The sequence below is a fragment of the Hemibagrus wyckioides genome, linkage group LG21, assembly GCF_019097595.1.
Source record: "Hemibagrus wyckioides isolate EC202008001 linkage group LG21, SWU_Hwy_1.0, whole genome shotgun sequence".
Taxonomy (NCBI): domain Eukaryota; kingdom Metazoa; phylum Chordata; class Actinopteri; order Siluriformes; family Bagridae; genus Hemibagrus; species Hemibagrus wyckioides.
This window is the reverse complement of record NC_080730.1, coordinates 944,348-964,466: the sequence shown is the minus strand read 5'-3', so window position 1 is coordinate 964,466 and position 20,119 is coordinate 944,348.

The window sequence follows — 20,119 nt, the reverse complement described above, 5'->3', positions numbered from 1 at the left end:
AGCAATATCTCAGGTGACAGACTTACTGAATTTTGTTTCTGTGTATGAAACACTCACAATGGATTGACCAGATTAACAAACTAGGATGAAAAATACAAAACCACTCACATTGAATATCACAACATTACTCTGCATACTCACAGTCCTTGAGCACGCTGATGAACATTATAAAAACAAATATTAAAGTCAAGGTCAAAATTCAAAGAAGCTTTATTGTCACTTCAACCATATATAGCTGATGCAGTACACAGTGAAATGAAACAACATTCCTCCTAGACCAGAGGTGCTACACAGAACAAAAACAAAGTACAGGTCACATGGACAAACATAGAGCTAAACTATATTACTAAGGTGCATACTTTAAAACTAAACATACAACATAAGTGCACAGGATGACAAGACAGTGCAGAAAAATAAGACACATAATACTGACACAGTGTGGGCACACACACAGTTAGCATACTCTCTCACCACCTTCTCTCGGCTCAATCACACGACAGACTCGGGTTGATTTCAGTCCTTGTCCTGATTAGCGTTATTACTTAGGCGAACTTGAAACACTGTCTATGTCAGTGCTAACTACTAGCGAATGATGTAGCCACAATGATGGAAAAATATACAAGAAAACTCTGACATAATCAATGGGATACCTCAACGCTCGTGACTTAATTTTCTCCCCCAGGAGGGCAGGTCTTAACCCATACAAGCCAGTCGGAAGTCAAAGTCCCCCTCTGAGTGGACACTCTACAGGGTGGTTCTGAAGTCTTCTCCAATTACTTACAAAACTAAATCTATAAAATTAAAATAAAGAAATTCCTTCAGGTTTGGATGAGAAGAAGCAACCGGCTTTATTTTTATCAAGACAATCCTTAACAAAAATAGCACCAAAATGGCACTCAAATACAAAGCATCAGGCCTAACAGTCAAGTGCACCCAACCTGTAAACAAAATCCCCTCTATTTATACTGGCATCATAACCCCTCCTATCTCTTATTTGTCTCATACTTGTTTTGACTCATTAGCAAAATATTCTGAGGGGTTGTTTTCAATATACCCTATGAAAACAACCCCTCCGTCCTTTAGTGTCTGTCTATCTTTTTGTTTTAACTGATGACCCTGTGGATACCAATCACTGACCTTCAAGTTAGACACAGTGCTGTTTATCATATCTGTTCAAGTGAGCTCTGCCTTATTATTGCATATTAGTAATAATTTATTAATATTAGTTATTACTAATCTTACCAAGAATTTATTTATTACTATTATATCCCATACACTTGTATAATTGTATTGTGAGGATCATTGTGGTTACCTGACAATTTAGTTATTTTCTATTACCCTTAAGGGAGGATGTTATCCTTATTTTCTTACTTACTTGTTGACTTAGTTGCTTAAACATATTTGCTCTCCTTGCTATGCTATGGCTCTCTCATTCACACTATCCTATTCTTTTCTGTCAGTTTACCTTAACTTAGTTAATTTTAACTAAAACCTAAGTTTCTACTTCACGCATCAGGCCCTAGTTTCACCACATCTGTGCTTGACTGTCATTCACTATCTTTATACATTAAATTTGCTAGAAACATGGACATTAGATGTGGTCATTATATATATCATTTTAAGCTACTTCTGGTTAACTTTTGCCACAGTTGATCACTCATAATTATATTGCTTAAGCCCAGATTAAGATAAGTGAAAATTGTTAATATACTGTATGTAAATCAAAATAAGTAAAGATTAAAATTTAAATTAACTCTGGATTATAGATTAAAATAGTCTTAGATTTGATTTAGCTTAACTGAGTAAATTTAAGAATTTAAAATTATATTTTGATTTAATGATTAAAGTAGATTACAATTAGATTTATGAAAATGAGTACAATTTTCAGAAAAAATTCAACACAGTTCAGCTGTTTTGGCAGCAATAGGGGGACCAACACAATAATAGGCAGGTGGTCATAATGTTATGCCTGACTGGTGTATATTATAATTTTTCTGTTTTTCTATTTTTCAACTTTCTTTCTAAATAGTAATAATTTCTTCAGAAACAGTTATTGTCAATATTGTCCATACTTCTATTTTAATGTTTTTGACAGTCCACCATTCCAGCATCTAATCAAACAGACAATCTCAAACTCAACAGACACAGAAAATCAAAATTAAGAGAAAACAGGAAATCCATCAAAACTACCAAACAATATATTCAAGTTAATAATCCATCACCTGACTAATAATCTGCAGTAGACATGTCACACAGCATTAAAGATAACATAAGATATAAATACAATATGTATTTTCATTTTTCACTCGATGCCTTTAGCTTTCAGCTCTTCCTTCACCCTCTTTAAGTAGTCAGGGTCTGGATAGCCATACCTGAGGAAAGAAGAAATTCCTGTTACATTTAGATGTTTACATGTGTGTAATATACTACAAAATATTTTGCAGTTTGCTGACTTTTATTTAACAGTCACTCTGCTTACCCCTGTGGTCCACCGTGTATATTCGTCTTGTGATGAATGTCGTTCCAGATCACCACATTATCTGCTCCTGTTGTTCTGGAGATTCCAACAGTAAAGATGAGTTTCTGATCAAAAGCTCTCTGCAGGAGCGTGAGTACATTCTTTCCTTCAGTGTTGTTCGGTAGGTACGCAGTGCGATGAGTTCCATGGTAACGTGTTCCAGGGTTTGGATGATCACTCTAAGTAATAAAGTTGTAAAAAGGAAGTTAGAGATGTAACATGGATAGAAGACAGTGATGATGTAAGCAGTAGAACACCTAGGATACAGTAGTTATATAATTAATGAGCGACTGTAGTTGTCAGGGCTATGCTTGGACTTTTGCTGCCAGCACGCTAGGGTGCTTTTCAGTAGTGTACGTTTTACATTTTACGTGTCATGTGCTTTTGTTTATGTTTCATGTTCACGTGTCTTTGCCCTGCCCTAGCCATAGATTCCTCCCTGCCTCTGTACACCTGTTCTCTATGTCTTTGTAATTGGTTCCCCTATTTATCCCTGCCACATTGTGTTTTGCAGTGTGGAATCCTTGTCTTTGAGTTCTGTTCATTGCCCCCAGTCTGCGTTTTTATGTAGTTAGAGTTTTGGTTTCATTTCTTTTTTTTTTTCTTTTTTTTTTTACATTTTATTTTCAGGATTTTTCAGAATAAACACAGAACAAACAGCATTGTATCAGACTTCACACGCACTAACAAAAAAAAGGGGGGGCCCTGTTTAATACCTTACACATAAATTATAATGTTTACAATAATAAATACAGGTTCAGTAACTAAAGGTACCATAGTAAAGAGCTGCAAAACAGTGAACCGTTAGGAATACCCGAAGGTAATGTACAACTCAACTCACATAAGAATCATTAGACATTGGTTTGGCTGCTTGTTTGTCTACATATCCAAGAAATGGTCCCCAGACAGCAGAAAACTTTTCAATGGAGTTGAAACTAAGAAATCAGAGTCTTTCCATTTGCATGATGGAAATCATGTCCATTATCCAGATTCGAAAAGAGGGAGATGAAGGTGACTTCCAGTTCCTTAATATAAGTCTCTTGGCCACGATCGCACCCAAGGTGAGGGTCTGTTGTAAAGTTTTTGGAAGGCTAGAGGTGTGTTGTGAAAGGCCAAAAATGGCAAGTTCCACGTCTGGCAGAAGAGGCCTGTTATAGGCCTTAGAGTACCAGTCAAATATGTTAGTCCAGAATCCCGACAGTGAAGGACAAAACCAAAAAGCATGTGCAGTTGTATCCTCTGTGACCTTACACTTGTCCCAGAATGGTGAGACAGAAGAAAAAAATTGGTGCATTTTGGTCTTGGTATAATGCAAACGATGAATGACCTTGAATTGTATCAGTTGATGTCTACTGTTGACTGAACAGGACTGTACTGCGGTCAAACACCTATCCCACATTTCGTCTGAGAGCTCAGCTCCCAGTTCAACCTCCCAGGCCACTTTAAATCTCTCATTAGAGGCTGTGACACAACTTTCAAATAAGCCAACAAATTTAGAGACAAGGTGCGTAGAATGAGGAGGACTTAATAAAATATCAAAAAAACATGCTTCTCAGGGACGAATTCAAAGTTACAAATTCTGGACTTCACATAATGCCTAATTTGTAAATAACGAAAAAGGTGTGAATGGGGCGGATCAAACTTCTCCCTTAGCTGGTTAAATGATGCAAACCTTCCTTCAACATAAAGGTCCTTAATAGAACATAAACCCTTCTCCTTCCAAACAGAATAAGTTCTGTCAGACCATGAGGGTGGAAAAGAATGATTGTGGCAAATTGATGTATACACAGAGGTCTCTGGTAGGGACAGGGCTTTTCTTATTTGATTTAAAATTTAGATTGTATTTTTCAACACGATACTTAGCTTGTTTATAGCTGTAGACTTATCTAACTTGGAGAATAACATGGCCACCAATGAGGTCCCACCAGCCAGACCTGTCTCCATTTGTACCCATAAGAGAACCTCAGGGGTCAAATTGCCCAGTGCTCCCTTCTCCCAGTACATTAAAACCCTAACATTGGCAGCCCAGTAATAGTGTTTAAATACTGGCAGACCCAGACCGCCCACAGACCTGGGCTTATGTAAATGAATTTTAGATATCCAATGTTCCAAACATAGGACAAAATTATAGAACTCAGTTCCTTAAAAAAGGCAGACACAAGAAAAATTGGAAGATTTGGACAGATATATAGGAATCTAGGAAGGGAGACCATTTTTATTGAGTTTATATGTCCAGTCATATATAAAGGCAAGATTTTCTAATTCTCTATGTTACACTTAAGTTTTGAAAGAAACTCAGCAAAATTCAACTTGCATAATAATTTTGGGTCTTTAGGAATTGTCAGTCCGAGATATTCAAAGTGGTCCCTAACTATTTTGAATGGAATATTTTCCAAAAAGCCAGGTCTGTAAGTGTCAGAGAGTGGCATAAAGGTACTTTTTGACAGGTTGATTGTATACCCAGATAATCTCCCAAAAGTAGTAATTAACTCTAAAAGAGCAGGAACAGAACTTCCAGAGTTCTTCAAATACAATATTACATTGTCTGCATATAGACTAATAAGGGCTTCACTCCCCCCAATGTCAAGACCCGTGATATTTTTATGACGTCTTATACATATGGCAAGGGGCTCAACTGCGATGGCAAAAAGGGCGGATGAAAAGGGGCAGTCCTGTTGTACCAAGCAGTGTAAGCGGAACTTAGGCGACCTATCTGTATTCGTTAAGATTGAACATACTGGCCTAGCATATATTAATCTAACCCATGATATAAATGTCTCACCAAACTTCTGCAATGATCCAAACATATAAGGCTACTCAACCCGATCAAAGGCCTTCTGCACATCCATGGACAGAATCGCTGCCTCGTTGGCTTTTGTGTGATTAGCATATATTGTATTGAGGAGGCGACGTACATTAAAAAAAGAGAATCTGCTAGGGATAAATCCGGTCTGGTCAGGGTGAATGATGGAGGGTAAATGTTTATTAAGCCGAGTAGCCAAAATTTTAGTGACAACTTTCCTATCAAAATTCTGAAGCGCAATTGGCCTATAACTAGGCGGGTCAGTTTCATCTTTATTTTTCTTTAGGATGAGAGATATGTTGGCTTCATACAATGATTCAGGAGCATTATCTTTTTTGTAATTGATTATCATTCTAAGAAGCAGCGGGGCCAGAATGTCACAGAACGTAGTAAAAATTCTGAACTGAATCCATCTGGCCCCGCCGCCTTTCCAGTTGGAAATGACTTGATAGAGGAGACAAAAAATCTCCTCCAAAGTGAAGTCCGAATCCAGTTCAGCCCTGGCAGCGTCGTTAAGTTAGGGTGTTTCGAGAGAGTCCAAAAAATCCATCAGATCAGAATGGGTGGTTTCATTACTGGAAGTGTACAGTTCACTATAGAATTCTTTGAAGCAAACATTAATATCCTTGGGGTTGACCAACAGGGTGTCATCCTTGGATTTAATGCTATGGATTGTCCTACAGGCTTGAGCCCCTTTAAGTTGTCGCACTAGAAGCCTATCTGGCCTATCCCCCATTTCAAAACATCTCGGTCTCATTCTCAAAAATAGTTTGTTTATTTGACCACCAAGGATACAGTTATACTCATATTTAAGTTTCACTATCTTACTGTAATCTTCAGATGATTTTGATACCTGATATGCCAATTCAAGAACAGGACGAACGCCCTGTATCTCTAAAAGTCGTTTCTCTCTTTCCTTCTTGGCATTAGATTTGTAAGAGATAATGTGCCCTCGCATGACCACCTTTAAAGTCTCCCAAAGTACAGAATCTGACACTTCCCCATTATCGTTAAACTCTAAAAATTCTTTTAACTTGGTGGTTATATAGTCTACAAATTTACTGTCAGCAAGCAGAGATGGATTGAAAAGCCAGGAATAAAACTGCCTTGGGAGAGAGAGATCGATAGACATAGTGAGGGGACTGTGATCAGAGATTAATATGCTATGATATTTGGTTTTAATAACACGAGAAATTAACTGAGAGTCAACTAAAAAGTAATCTATTCTACTATAAAATTTGTGAATATGTGAATAATAGGAATAATCCCTGTCAACAGGGTGCTGAATTCTCCAAATATCCACCAGATTTCTGCCCTTGAGCAAATTGTTTAAGACCTGTACTGATGCAATTCCTGGTGGGGGGCGTGTGGATAATCTATCTTAATAAGGGTCTAAGTAGCAATTCAAGTCACCCCCGATTATTATATTAGAATTATTCCCATCAGGGAGTAAATCAAAAACTTTCTTATAAAAGTTAGGGTCATCAGTATTTGGACCGTAGACATTCAGGAAAGTCAATGGCAAAGAGTTTATGGACCCAGAAACCATAATATATCTGCCATGGTGGTTTGTGACCATAGAAGAAAATTGGAATGGAATATTTTTCCAAAAGGGGATGGCCACACCCCGAGCATGAGAAGTGAATGGTGATTGATAAACTTGTGATATCCAGCTACACCTTAACTTATGTTGCTCGGTTGCTTTAACATGAATCTCCTATAGAAAAATCACATCCACTGATAAGGATTTAAGATGTCTAAATACCTTTTCTCTCTTAATAGCATTTCCTAGCCCCTTAACATTCCAAGAGACCAATGTCACATTTCTACCCCCAGTTAATACTCTAGCAGAAGACCTCTGCATAACCATAAGACAAAAGAGAAGTCATTAAAATTAAGCACACACCTTTGGCAAGTAATTGCAGCATGAGAGTACATTGTAAAAGCTGAACTAAAAAAATAAAAAGTACAAGTAAACAAAAGAAACATAATAAAAATAGCAAACAAGTCTGACAACAAGAACAACAACCCACAACTTACCCCACCCTCCATTGTGCCTTCCCAAACCAAACACAAAGTTCCCAGTTCCATCCAAAGAAGAGCTGCCGGGCAGTTCTCAAAAAACTACTTGAGGGGAAAGAACCCTCCCCGAGGTCTCAAATATATGTACATAAAAGTCATGAAACCGTTGTATCATTTTCATTAAGTCTCATTGTCTCGTACATTGGTAACTCCTGCACATAAGAGTCGGAAACTAGCTAGGTTTACACTACAGTGGTGCAGGAAAATATAATTCAAGCATAGCTCTAGTCCCCTGAATTCCCACCACACCTTTCCACGAACCGTGATGCCTCCATCAGATCCTCGAAAACTGTAGGCACCCTTGCCGCCTGATGTTGAATTTGCAGCCTAGCCGGGTATCACAAAGTAAACTTGATTCCTTTTTTGCGCACATTTTGCATTACATGCAGAAAGGCATTCTGCTGAGACATCACCTCGCTAGTATAGTCCAGAAAAATCAGGACCCTTTTCCCCTCGTATTCCAATGGTTGCAATTTCCCAGGACGCAGAATTAGCTCCTTCTCTTGAAAATGACGGATATGCACTATGATTGTGTGCGGCTTTTTGCCCGTGGCCGGTTTTGGCTGAAGAGAATGATGCGCTCGATCCACTTTAACCGGATGAGGGAAATGCTCTTTCTCAAGCAATTGTGGAATCAGCCTTGAAACAAATTCAGTGGGTTTACCCTCCTCTTCCTCTTCTTGTATCCCCACGATCTTAATATTTTGTCTTCTAGAGCGAGCCTCTAGATCCAGGACTTTAGCACGGAAATGACTGGTTTGTTTAGACAGCTCTGAATACTTTCCAACTTCTGTATCCTTGCCTCAAAGTCACTGGTCGCCAACTCTTGATTGGCCACCCGGGCTTGTAGCTCAGCCTGAGAAGTCACAAGCTTCTGAAAGTTGAGTTCAAACGTGTCAAAGCGGGCATTCACTCCCTGTAAAATTGACTTGGACATCTCCCTACATATTTCCTGACAGATATCAAGAGCAGCATCTGGAATTTTCTTAGCACTGCTAGGTGAGCTATTAGCTTTAGCTCCAGTGACTTGATCATCGGCGCTTTTAACTTTGTTAGGGGCACTCGGCTTTGGCATTATCGGGCCTTAATGAGAATTTATGCCAAATGAAACGAGTAGACACACTTTAAAAGCGAGGAACCAAATAAAACATGGTAGAATAACAACTTTATCAAGACCACGGAGAGGAGCTCAGGCCAAACGTGTCTATACCTCACACATGCTCACTGTTTTGGTTTCATTTCTAGCCTAGTTTTGTTTTCCCCAGTTTTCCCAGTATTTTCTGTCCATTTTGTCTGTATTATTTGTTAATAAATCATGGCTCTTGTTATCCCTGCATTTGGGATTTTACCATGAAAGGCCCCCCCACCCCTGACAGAAGGATTCTGCCAGTAATACAGATCCAGCGGGATAGCGCCACGTGTAGACCCAAAGGCCTATGGAGCAACTACATTAATCCTTGAAGTTGGTTCATAGAGGATATGTCTTTTTTTCAGGATTTACTTTTGGTTGGTTGATATCTCACTGCACCACTTCCAGTGGAGACACTGCCCTGTTTTCTATTTGCCCATGGGGGATGCCACCTCACTTCATTTTTGCAGAGGATGGTACCTGGCCTCATCATTTTTTTCAGTGCACCAGGACATCACTCCACTTCGGTTTCTGTAGGGGATGCTGCTCCACTTCCTGTTTTTCCCTGGACGACGTCCCTTAACTTCATGTCTGGGAAGGATCTTATGATCCGGACTTTGTTTTTGTTTTTTTTAATTACTTTAATTGTGAACATTCTCTTGCTCCTGTGGGGGATGTGGCTCGACATTGGTGTTGGGTGGAGGATGCTTCCTTCTCTCCCTTCCTCCCTTCTGGACAAGGATCTGCCCCCAGCTTGGCTGGGGTTGTCTCTTGGCTCTTGTGGCTCGGTCGTGGCGGTCATCCGGACCTTCTGACAGGAACAGGTGACAAGGTGGGAAGGCAGAACAATAAGAGCAGTGTGGCACAAAGTACATGGGAAATACACACAAAGCTGGCTCTGACGATTCACCTGTCAGCACTCCCTCCAGTGGTCTGGCAGGGAATTGGCTCAGTGGTTCCTGACATCGTGCCCTTCTCTCCCCCCATGTGCCTTGCCGTTTTCCTTGCTCACCCCATGTGCCTCACCATTCTTCTTGCTCCCCCCTTGGACTTGCATTTCATTTCCAAATTTTACTCTATGATTAACAATTATAAAGCAGACATCCTGATTTTGCTGTGGAATGCATGGAGTAAGAACTTGAAATGTGACATTGACGAAAATGTCTGGGAAGACGTTATTAGACTACCCTTAAATATCTTAGTCTGCAGTAAATTTAAAGAAAAGCAATTTAATATTGTACACAAAGCTTATATATCTCCAAATAAATATAGCAAAATAAATAATACTGCATCACCCCAATGTCCCAAATGCAATAACAATATCGGCACATTCTTTCATTGTCTCTGGGAATGCCCTATGATTGCTGACTTCTAGAATGGTGTTTGTGATAAACTATCTATAATATGTAAACAGAAGGTTACAGCATCCCCGTTAATGTGCCTGCTGGGTGTTTTGCCCTCCTCCTTTTCAGAACATTCAGATGTCTTTAAATCCTTATGTTGGGGAGGAAATTAATTATGAATAAATGGACGGAACCCCCTCTTATCAAGGGCTGGATAACCTTGATTAAAGATACTATACTTATGGAAAAGATTGGATATATATTGAAAGGTAAATCTAAATCATTTCAGAAGATATGAGTAACTCCTTTGAATTGTCTTGGCATTTATTGTAAATTTATTAAGTATCCTTAACTGTCTACATGATGGTACTTTTATTATTGTTGTGATTTTGACCACACTGCTAGTTTTTTTTGTTGTTGTTGTTGTTTTTCTTCTTCTTCTCTTTTCTTTTTTCCTTCTCCTTTAAAGATTGTACATTGTTAATGCTTCATCTGTCACTATGTCTGTTCTCTTTATACAAATTTAAAAAAAAGAAATTAAAATTTCCGTCAGATATCATTAGCCTATTTAGAGAACCATGTATCTTTCTCACATTTGTTTCTTTACATTTAAATATCACAAGACTTATGTCATGAGTCTTATTTAACTGTGCAACATAATATTCTGTCTATTTATTTAAGCTTTTTTCATTCTGGAAATTTCCAAAGACATAACACACTGGGCCAAACTGACATTATTTAAAACCTACTTGTTTAGGAGTTATTAAAGTCTGGATTAAAAATTTCCAGATTAAAGATTAAAAAAAAAAAAAAGATTTCTCAGTGTCTCACCAGCTGATGGCGTTACCTCCACCTCTGCAGTGCGTCCATCATCTAAAAGCTGAACTACATCAACACTGCAGTCCTTAAATGCTTACAGTTACACCAGGTCTGAAGAGCTTTTTGCAGATGAAATCTCCATTTCTCAGGTAGTTCTCCTGCCCAGTCAACTTTCACAAGAACCTTTGCAACATCTTGAGGTGCTGAGGGTGAGGTCTTATTGGAGCCTGCTGTATACTAATGTGTTTCAAAATCATAAGATTTACATAACACAGCATATCAAGTAGATAGTAAACAAATACTGAAAGAAACTGGTAACAAGAAGCAGCAGCACATATTTAACTTGCCACAGAACCTGACGTGGTTTGTAGCTATAGACAAGATGCAATAAAACTTTTTATTATCAAGATTCAAGAATCTTTATTGTCATTTCCCCCACATGTATCTGACGCAGTACAGAGTGAAATGAAACAGCGTTTCTCCAGGACCTGGTGCTACAGAAACATACAACATAAAGATCAAACACAAGAACACCACAGAGCTAGGACAGGAGTTTGTCCAAGCCACAGAAAGTGCAGAGTGTGCAGCTAGGTGCAAACAGAGCAACGACAAGACAGTGCAGAGACAATAAAAACACAGGACACTTAGCACCGAAAAAAGAAAAAGAACACGTGCAGTGAAATGTAAATGAAATGAAATAAAATGATCTACAACTTTGAGACCTGACAACATGTATTGTGCAAAACTGACACTTACAAGGTCTAAATCTTGTTCCATTATTATCCTTGGCTTTGTCTTTATTTACAAATCCTGACTTCAAAACACTTTGAATTGTACACAACACAATTGTAATAATTGGGTCAGATCTGTAGATCGAGGATAAAATGCTGTATTAATGTAAAGAGATGACTGAATAATAATCAGGATTAGCGTTAGTCACTTTAACTCTTTAAAAATCTGTGTGTCTCTGTGTTCAGTAAACTGCACTCCTGGTCTGTTTAAACAGCAGAATCTGGATTAATTGTAATTCCTGACTTTACTAGTTTAGCTAGTTTAATTTACAGTACATTAAAAAATGTGAGTGAACTTACTTACAGAAAGCGAGTAGTTATTTAGTTTGTGTGTCCTCTCTGTTGATACTTACTTCACATTTAGGAGAAAATGAAACTGAAGATGTTTTGTAGTATCCTGATATGAGTGACAGCTGCCGTGTGGGTGTCAGTGGACCGTGGTGCTTGTAGAAAGCCCTCACAAACAGACTGTGTAAAAGTTTCTTTCCTCGAGCCATTAGACTCCTCAACACCCAGAACTGAACTGTAACTCTCTCTCTCTCTCTCTCTCACACACACACACATACACACACACACACACACACACACACATTCAAACACTCATTCAATATACATCCATGTTTATAGCACCACCCATATTAAAACTATTTACATGCTGTTTTTGCACAGCACACTTCAGTGAGAGTGAGATACGATAACTGGCTGGGAGTTCAAGGCAGTAAGTCACCGGGTTGATTTGCTGGAAGATCTTAAAGGGAACGATGAGAGTTTGAGACATAGGTTCTTGGTTGATAGCAAACCTTTTTTCCTGGTTGATACAGTGGATTTGGGTTTCCCATTTAGTTGGCCTGAATGTGGCCACTTGCTGGTGTTTATGATTTATAATTCCACTCTGGATTTTTTAATGCTTTATAATTCCATTCTCCGGGGTTTATGATAATATATATAATCACACTCTCTGGTATTTGTAAACATTTATCATCCCACTTTCTGGTGTTTACAATACATTCTAATCCCACTCTCTGTGGTGTTTATAGAAAATTACATAATCCCACTCTCTGTGTTTATAATGACCTGTAATCCCACTCTCTGTGTTTATAATGACCTGTAATCCCACTCTCTGTGTTTATAATGATCTGTAATCCCACTCTCTGTGTTTATAATGACCTGTAATCCCACTCTCTGTGTTTATAATGACCTGTAATCCCACTCTCTGTGTTTATAATGACCTGTAATCCCACTCTCTGTGTTTATAATGATTCTGTGGTTCCTGTCCGTCTATGATCCAGTTTGTATCTAGGTTCTGTCTTTATTATTTTCCCAGTTAACCACGCTATGTCTCGTCTCTCGTCTGTTTCCCCATGTCGTGTCTTCATGTTTCAATAAAAGCAGCGCATCGCTGAATCCTGTGTCTGGGTCTGCGTTCAGCCGCGTCCCGGCGTAGGCACGCGCACCACAGACGACCGGGTTCGAGCCCTGCCTAGGGCGAGGATCCCGGTCGTGACACCCATGTTTATAATAATTTATAGTCCAACTCTCTGTTGTTTATAATGATTTATAATCCTATTCTCTGCTGAGTAAAATGATTTATAATCCCATTTCCCGGACTTTATATGATTTATAATCCCGCTGTCAGATGTTTATAATGATTTATTATCCCACATATTGGTGTTCATAACGATTCATAATCCCACTCTCTGGTGTTCATAACAATTTTTCTAATCCCAGGCTCTGCTGTTTATAATAATTTATAATCCCATTTTCTTTCTTTTTTTTAATTATTCATAATCCTACTATCTAGTGCTTATAACGATTTATAATCCCACTTTCTAATGTTTATAATAATTTTTATAATCCCAGTCTCTGCTTCTTATAATGATTTATAATACCACTCTCGTGTTTATAGTGATTTATAATCATTTTTATATTCCGACTCTCTGGTGTTTATAATAATACATATAATCCAATTCTCTGGTGTTTATAGTGCTTTATAATACAACTCTTTTGTGTTTATAATGATTTATAATCCCACTCTCCGGAGTTTTAGCACCACCCACAAAGGAACACTTCAGGGTTTTTTGGACATTTAAGCAGCATGCATACAATGTTTTAACATGAAGTATTGTTCCCTTGTGACATACCAAACTGCTCTGCTTTGTTTGTTTACTCTAGGTTTATCGTGTATGACTGTTGCCTTGTCTTTGTATTTCTCGAGTTTGGTTTTCCAAGTTATCCGAGATGGCGCCACACAAATGGCAGCCAGTCACAGCAGCTCTGCCCCAGACATGGCTGAATGATCTTATATCAGACTCTATGGCTCTGGATGGCTTTAAAATTGTACTGGTGGACAGGAAAGTTGCAGAGAGCGGTAAGAGGAAAGGAAGGGAACAATGCAGCACCAAAAACATTGAGCTACTCGCTGTCAGCATTTGGCCATATTACCTCCCGAGGGAGTTTTCAATGTGTGATCTATTATACAGTGTTGTAACTCAGTTACAGACCCAGCACCCGCAGTCTCTCCTTCTCATTTCACTTTTAATGCTATACCAGAGACAATAAAACACTAGACTTGCTGTATGCAAATGTAAAGGATGCATACAGCTCCTTCCCCCTACCTCTGTTGGGCCGTTTGTGAAGAGGACTGAAAACCATCTTAGGGCCTGGTCAGAGTGGCGGAAGAGGACCAGTTAACGGTGATCACCTCTGGGTGAACGAGTTGAATCTGTTTATTAACAGATTTGACTCTATTCCCTTTTCCTCTCCCACCCTGCTTTCTCCTTCTCCACCCTACTCCAGTCCAGCAACTACCCCCCACCCCAGACTGTCTTCACCTACAACCCACTTACACCTCACTACACTTCCCTTCACTGCTCCCTCTACGTTTTCACAACCTTTCACCCCCATTCACTCATCTCAGTCCTCTCATACCCCCCTCTCCTTAACAACAGACCAGGTAAGGTATGAACTAAGGACAATGAAGCCAAGGAAGGCTGCAGGGTCGGATGGAATTAGCCTGAGACTGCTCAGGGACTGTGCTGACCAGCTATGTGGGGTGGCCAGGTACATGTTTAATCTGAGCCTCAGCCTGGAGAAGGTCTCAATGCTGTGGAAAACTTCTTGTGTGGTTCCAGTACCAAAGACTGCACACCCCAGGGAATTGAACCACTTCAGACCTGTTGCCTTAACTTCTTACCTGATGAAGACCATGGAGAGGATCATCCTCTGTCACCTCCATTCCTTAGTGTGCACAGTGCTTGACCCACTGCAGTTTGCATATCGGTGTGGATGACGCAATGATCTACCTGCTGCACTGACTCATCTCGAGCCTACCGGAAGCACTGTGAGAGTCATATTCTTTGACTTTCAACACAATTTGGTCAACACTGTTGCATGGGAAGCTTGTAATACCGGTGCTCTCCCCATTTCTTTTCACACTGTACACCTCGGACAGTTATAACAGTAACACCTGCCATTTCCAGAAGTTTTCAGATGATTCAGCCATTGTTGGATGTGTATCTGACTGGAACAAACAAGAATACAGGGATGTCATCAAGGACTTTGTTGACTGGTTTGAGTGTAACCATTTGCACTTGAACACCAGTAAGACAAAAGAGATGGTCATTGACTGCTGGAGAAGGAGAACACCGCACCACATTGATTGATTGCTGGGTGGGAGGTAGTAAAGAATGGGACAAGAAGAGACTGAACAAGCTGGTTAGGAGAGCCCAGCTCTGTCCTGGGCTGCCCACTGGACCTGGTGGAGGAGGTGGGTGAGAGGAGGATGTTAGCCAAGCTGAGATCTATCGTGAACAACACCTTGGGACACAGTTTGGGACACCCGGGCATTTGCCGTACCACAACCCTAATACAAAACTGGTTCTCCAGTCTCCTCCAAACCACTGCTGAAGGCCTGGCAGTGACCCGGTCCATGAGTTATCTGTGTTTGTGGATTCCGGGCCTGACTCATAGTTCCTTGATAAGGAGCAGGCTCATCAACTGGCTGTCGAGACTGAACCCCAACCCTCAGCACATCAGGTCCAGGCCCTGGATGGCCATGTCCTGCACCAAGCTCTTTGACACCAAGCTCTTATGTGTGGTTGTCACAGAGCTTCATCAGGAATCCTTCTTAATTATCCCGTCACCTCATGCTCCGGTTATGTTCGGTTTCTCGCAGCTCCAGATGCACAACCGCCATAATGACTGGATCAGCGGGCAAGTGCTGGACTGGAACACTCACTGTTATGTCACTCTCAGCCCTGCAACTCTGGTTCCAGCTCCATCGACAAGCCCCTTCCAGACCTCAGCTCCATCCCCACTGACTACTACAATCTGGGTATGGTCTTCAGTAAGGGTATTGATCTACTGCCAGGCACCATACCCCAATGAGGTTGTCTTTAGCACCTGATGGCATCCAAAATAGAAGCCATGAACACATACATTTGTGATTCCCTTGCCGCCTACCACCTTGTCTGCAACACCCCCCACAGGATACTACATAATAATACCTGGTTATGCCGTTTGGTCTCACCAATGCACAAGTGGTGTTCCAGGCACTCATCAATGATGTTCTCAGAGATATTCTTAACCAATTTGTCTTCATGTACCTGGACAACGTACTCATCTTCTCCTGCTCCCTGGAGGAACATATCAGTCATGTCCGCTCCAGCACTTGCTCCAGAACCGTCTGTACATGAAGGCTGAGAAATGTGAGTTCCACATCTCCAGAACCATCTTCTTGGGGTTCATGCCCGGTAAGGATGGACCCTGAGCAGATAAAGGCAGTGAGGGACTGGCCACAGCCGGAGACCCATAATCAGCTCCAGTAATTCCTGGGTTTTGCTAACTTCTATTGGAAGTTCATCTGAGTCTACAGCATTGTCAATGCACCCCTAAACCAGCTCATGTCCACCCTGTAAGCATTCGTCTGGTCCTGGGGTTAAACTGACAGGATAGGGCATCTGGTTTGCCATTCTTGGAGCCTGTAGGACAAGGTGAAGTCACTGGGCTCCCTCCATCCACCAGTTACACTGCTATTCTCTCGGTTGTCAACCGATTTTTCAAGATGGCCCTTCACCCTACCCAAGCTGCCATCAGCCAAGGAGACCGCCCAACTCATGATCCAGCATGTTTTCGCCTTCATGGCCTTCCGGGCAATATCATCTTGGACCAGGGACCACAGTTTACCTCCAATTTTTGGAAGGAATTCTGTCAGCTCCTGGGGATTACCATCAGCTTGTTGTTGTGTATTTGCAGTATTCGATCTCAGGACTCGAGTAGTGAAATAAACAACCGTTTATTCCTAATTCTTGCTTCTTCTTCCACATCACCTAGTAACAGTGATACCTGCTGTTCTGTATGTATTTCAATACACCACACTTGTCATCTGGGTTCCACCCACAGTCCAATGGTCAGACTGAGCAGCTAAATCAAGAACTGGAGGTAGGGCTCCACATCCTGTGTGCCGAGGAACCAGTGCCCTGGTCATCCAATTTGGTGTGGGTTCAATATGCCCACAATTCCCTGACATCGGCTGGCACTGGCTTCTCACCCTTCCAAGCTGCCTACTGTAACTAATCACCGCTGTTCTCCACCCAGGAACTGGAGGCCTCAGACCCCTCGCCCTTGCCCTGTTCAGGTGATGTCAACATGTCTGGAGAAAAGCTTGTGCAGCCTTGCTCAAGTCTTTGATAAGCTATGCTCTTATATTTGATTAGCTATGCTCTATGCTCTCTTTGATAAGCTATGCTATTATATTATATAATATATATATATATATATATATATATATATATATATATATATATATATATTATAGGATATATATTGTATATTATAGGATATATATTATATATATTATATAGAATTATAGGATTATAACAGTGTAGGATATATATATATATCCTACACTGTTTTTGTTTGCACCATTTTACCTTGTAATTTTATCCCTTTTTTATCATTATCATTTTATCATTTTATCCCTGTTCCTGGGATTCTTGCAAGTGAATCTTGAGTTATTCTAAGTAAACTACAAACAAAGAAATATGTTTTTGCCCTCAAATTATTTTCTTGTAGCACTTTCCTCAGTCTCATACCTGACTGAAAGGGGTAATTATGCAGCTCATTATGCGGGTCTTTGTCTGCTCTGGTGTGAATTACAGCATTATTCATGATCATTCACACCTCCTCTCATATGGACTTTCTAAACAAAAAGTGTCTAAGAAAATTTAAATGAATGTATTGTTTTCTGTGAATACGTGAGCAGGATGATTGTCACATCATTTCGAAGTAAAAACTCCAGGCTACAAGATCCAGGTCACAAAAGTCTTGTACACAAATGTTATGAATGTGTTTTGTGGTCTTATTTCAGTAACTTATTTTTTTGTAGTTTTCAATAATCACGCATAACTGTTATTTTCTCCAATATACAAACTTGTACATACATGCTGCTCAGATATTATTGTAGCCCAGTTTGTGCTGAAAACAGTGTAATCAGACTTTAGCCATTTATATGTTTATAAGTAACTGAAAAATACACAAATGTAAGGACATGTCAGAACTTCTTCAGGGCCCCAAAACACCTGCAGACTCCTAAGGGTTAAAGACTCTTTACCTAGCTCCTGTCATGTCTCACACTTGGGTCCTAAATCTGTGCTCCCTGACATATAATACCTCTCTCTGGTGTTTATAATGATTTATAATCCCACTCTGTGTTTATAATGATTTATAAACCCACTCTCTGTGTTTATAATGATTTATAATCCCACTCTCTGTGTTTATAATGATTTATAATCCCACTCTCTGTGTTTATAATGACCTGTAATCCCACTCCCTGGTGTCACCCAGATGAGGATGAGGTTCACTTTTCAATCTGGTTCCTCTCCAGGTTTCTTCCACAGGTCATCTCAGGGAGGTTTTTCTCATCACCATCACCTCAGACTCACTCATGAGGGATAAATTTATAAATAAATATTTTATGTTCAGTTCAGTTATTTTAAGTTAAATATTTCAAAGCTGCTTTGTGACAACATCCATTGCTAAAAGCACTATATAAATAAAACTGCATGGTTCTAATATTTTTCATATTTAATAATTCTACATTAATTTTAGTTTATTATTTTTTATTGCAAATGATATACAAACTGCTCTAAAAATTAAAGTTTGAAAACATATCAGATCTCAATAAAAAATTTATCATGCTCGATATCTATATTGATATGGACTAGGTGTTAGGAATGAAAGGATGCCATGTCGTTTAATGAAAATGATCAACGTACAGAGAACTGAATTCAAAGACACCCCGAAAATCAAAGTGAAAAAATGACGCAGCAGGCTAGTCCATTTTGCTGAAATTTCATTGCAACAACTCAGAATGGTACTCAGTAGTTTGTATGACCCCGACATGCTTGTATGCATGTCTGACAACATTGGGGCATGCTCCTAATAAGGCGATGGATGGTGTCCTGAAAAAATGAAATGAATGAAAATGAATTAAAACTGGGGTATTTCCTCCTAGATCTGGACCAGCGCATCACTGAGCTCCTGGACAGTCTGAGGTACAACCTGGCAGTATCAGATGGACCAAAAAATAATGTCCCAGAGTTGTTCTATTGGATTTAGGCCAGACGAGCATGGGGGCCATCCTTCAGGATGTGTACTCTCGCCACATGAGGCCAGATATTGTTGTGCACCAGGAAAAACTCAGGACCCACTGCACCAGTGTAAGGTCTGACAACGGGTCCAAGGATTTCATCACAATACCTAATGGGAGACAGGGTGCCATTGTCTAGTCTTTAGAGTTTTGTGCATCCCTCCGTGGATACGTTTCCCCAGACCATCACTGACCCACTACCAAACCGGTCATGCTGAACAATGTTAAAGGCAGCATAACGTTCTCCACAGCATCACCAGAGCCTTTCATCTCTGTCACATGTGCTCAGGGCAAAACCTGCTCTCATCTGTGAAAAGCACAGGGCGTCAGTGGCGGACGTGCCAATTGTGGTGTTCAATGGCAAATGCCTATCAAACTCCATGGTGCCAGGCAATGAGTACAGGGCCCAGTAGACGATGTCAGGCCCTCAGTCCACCCTCATGAAGTCTGTTTCTGATTGTTTGGTCAAAGACATTCACACCAGTGGCCTGCTGGAGGTCATTTTGTAGGGCTCCAGCAGTGCTCATTCTGTCCCTCCTTGAACAAAGGAGCAAATACCGGTCCTGCTGATGGGTTAAGGCCCTTCTACCGCCCTGTCCAGCTCTCCTAGAGAAACTGTCTGTCTCCTGTAATCTCCTCCATGCTCTTGAGACTGAAACCTTCTGGCAATGGCGTGTGTCGATGTGCCATCCTGGAGGAGTTAGACTGCCTGTGCAACCTCTATAGGGTTCAGGAATCGCCTCATGCTACCAGTAGTGACACTGTGACAGGCTACATCGGGAAGTGGATCGATGACGTGACCGTCTCCAAGTCCATCACTATACGCCCCAACCAGAAGCCGTGGATGACCGCAAAGGTGTGTGCGCTGCTAAGATCCAGAGACTCTGCCTTCAGAGCTGGAGACAAGGACGTCCTAAGAACAGCATGAGTTAAACTGTCTCGAGCCATTAGAGGCAAAGTGTGCACACTCCCAGAGAATCCACGGC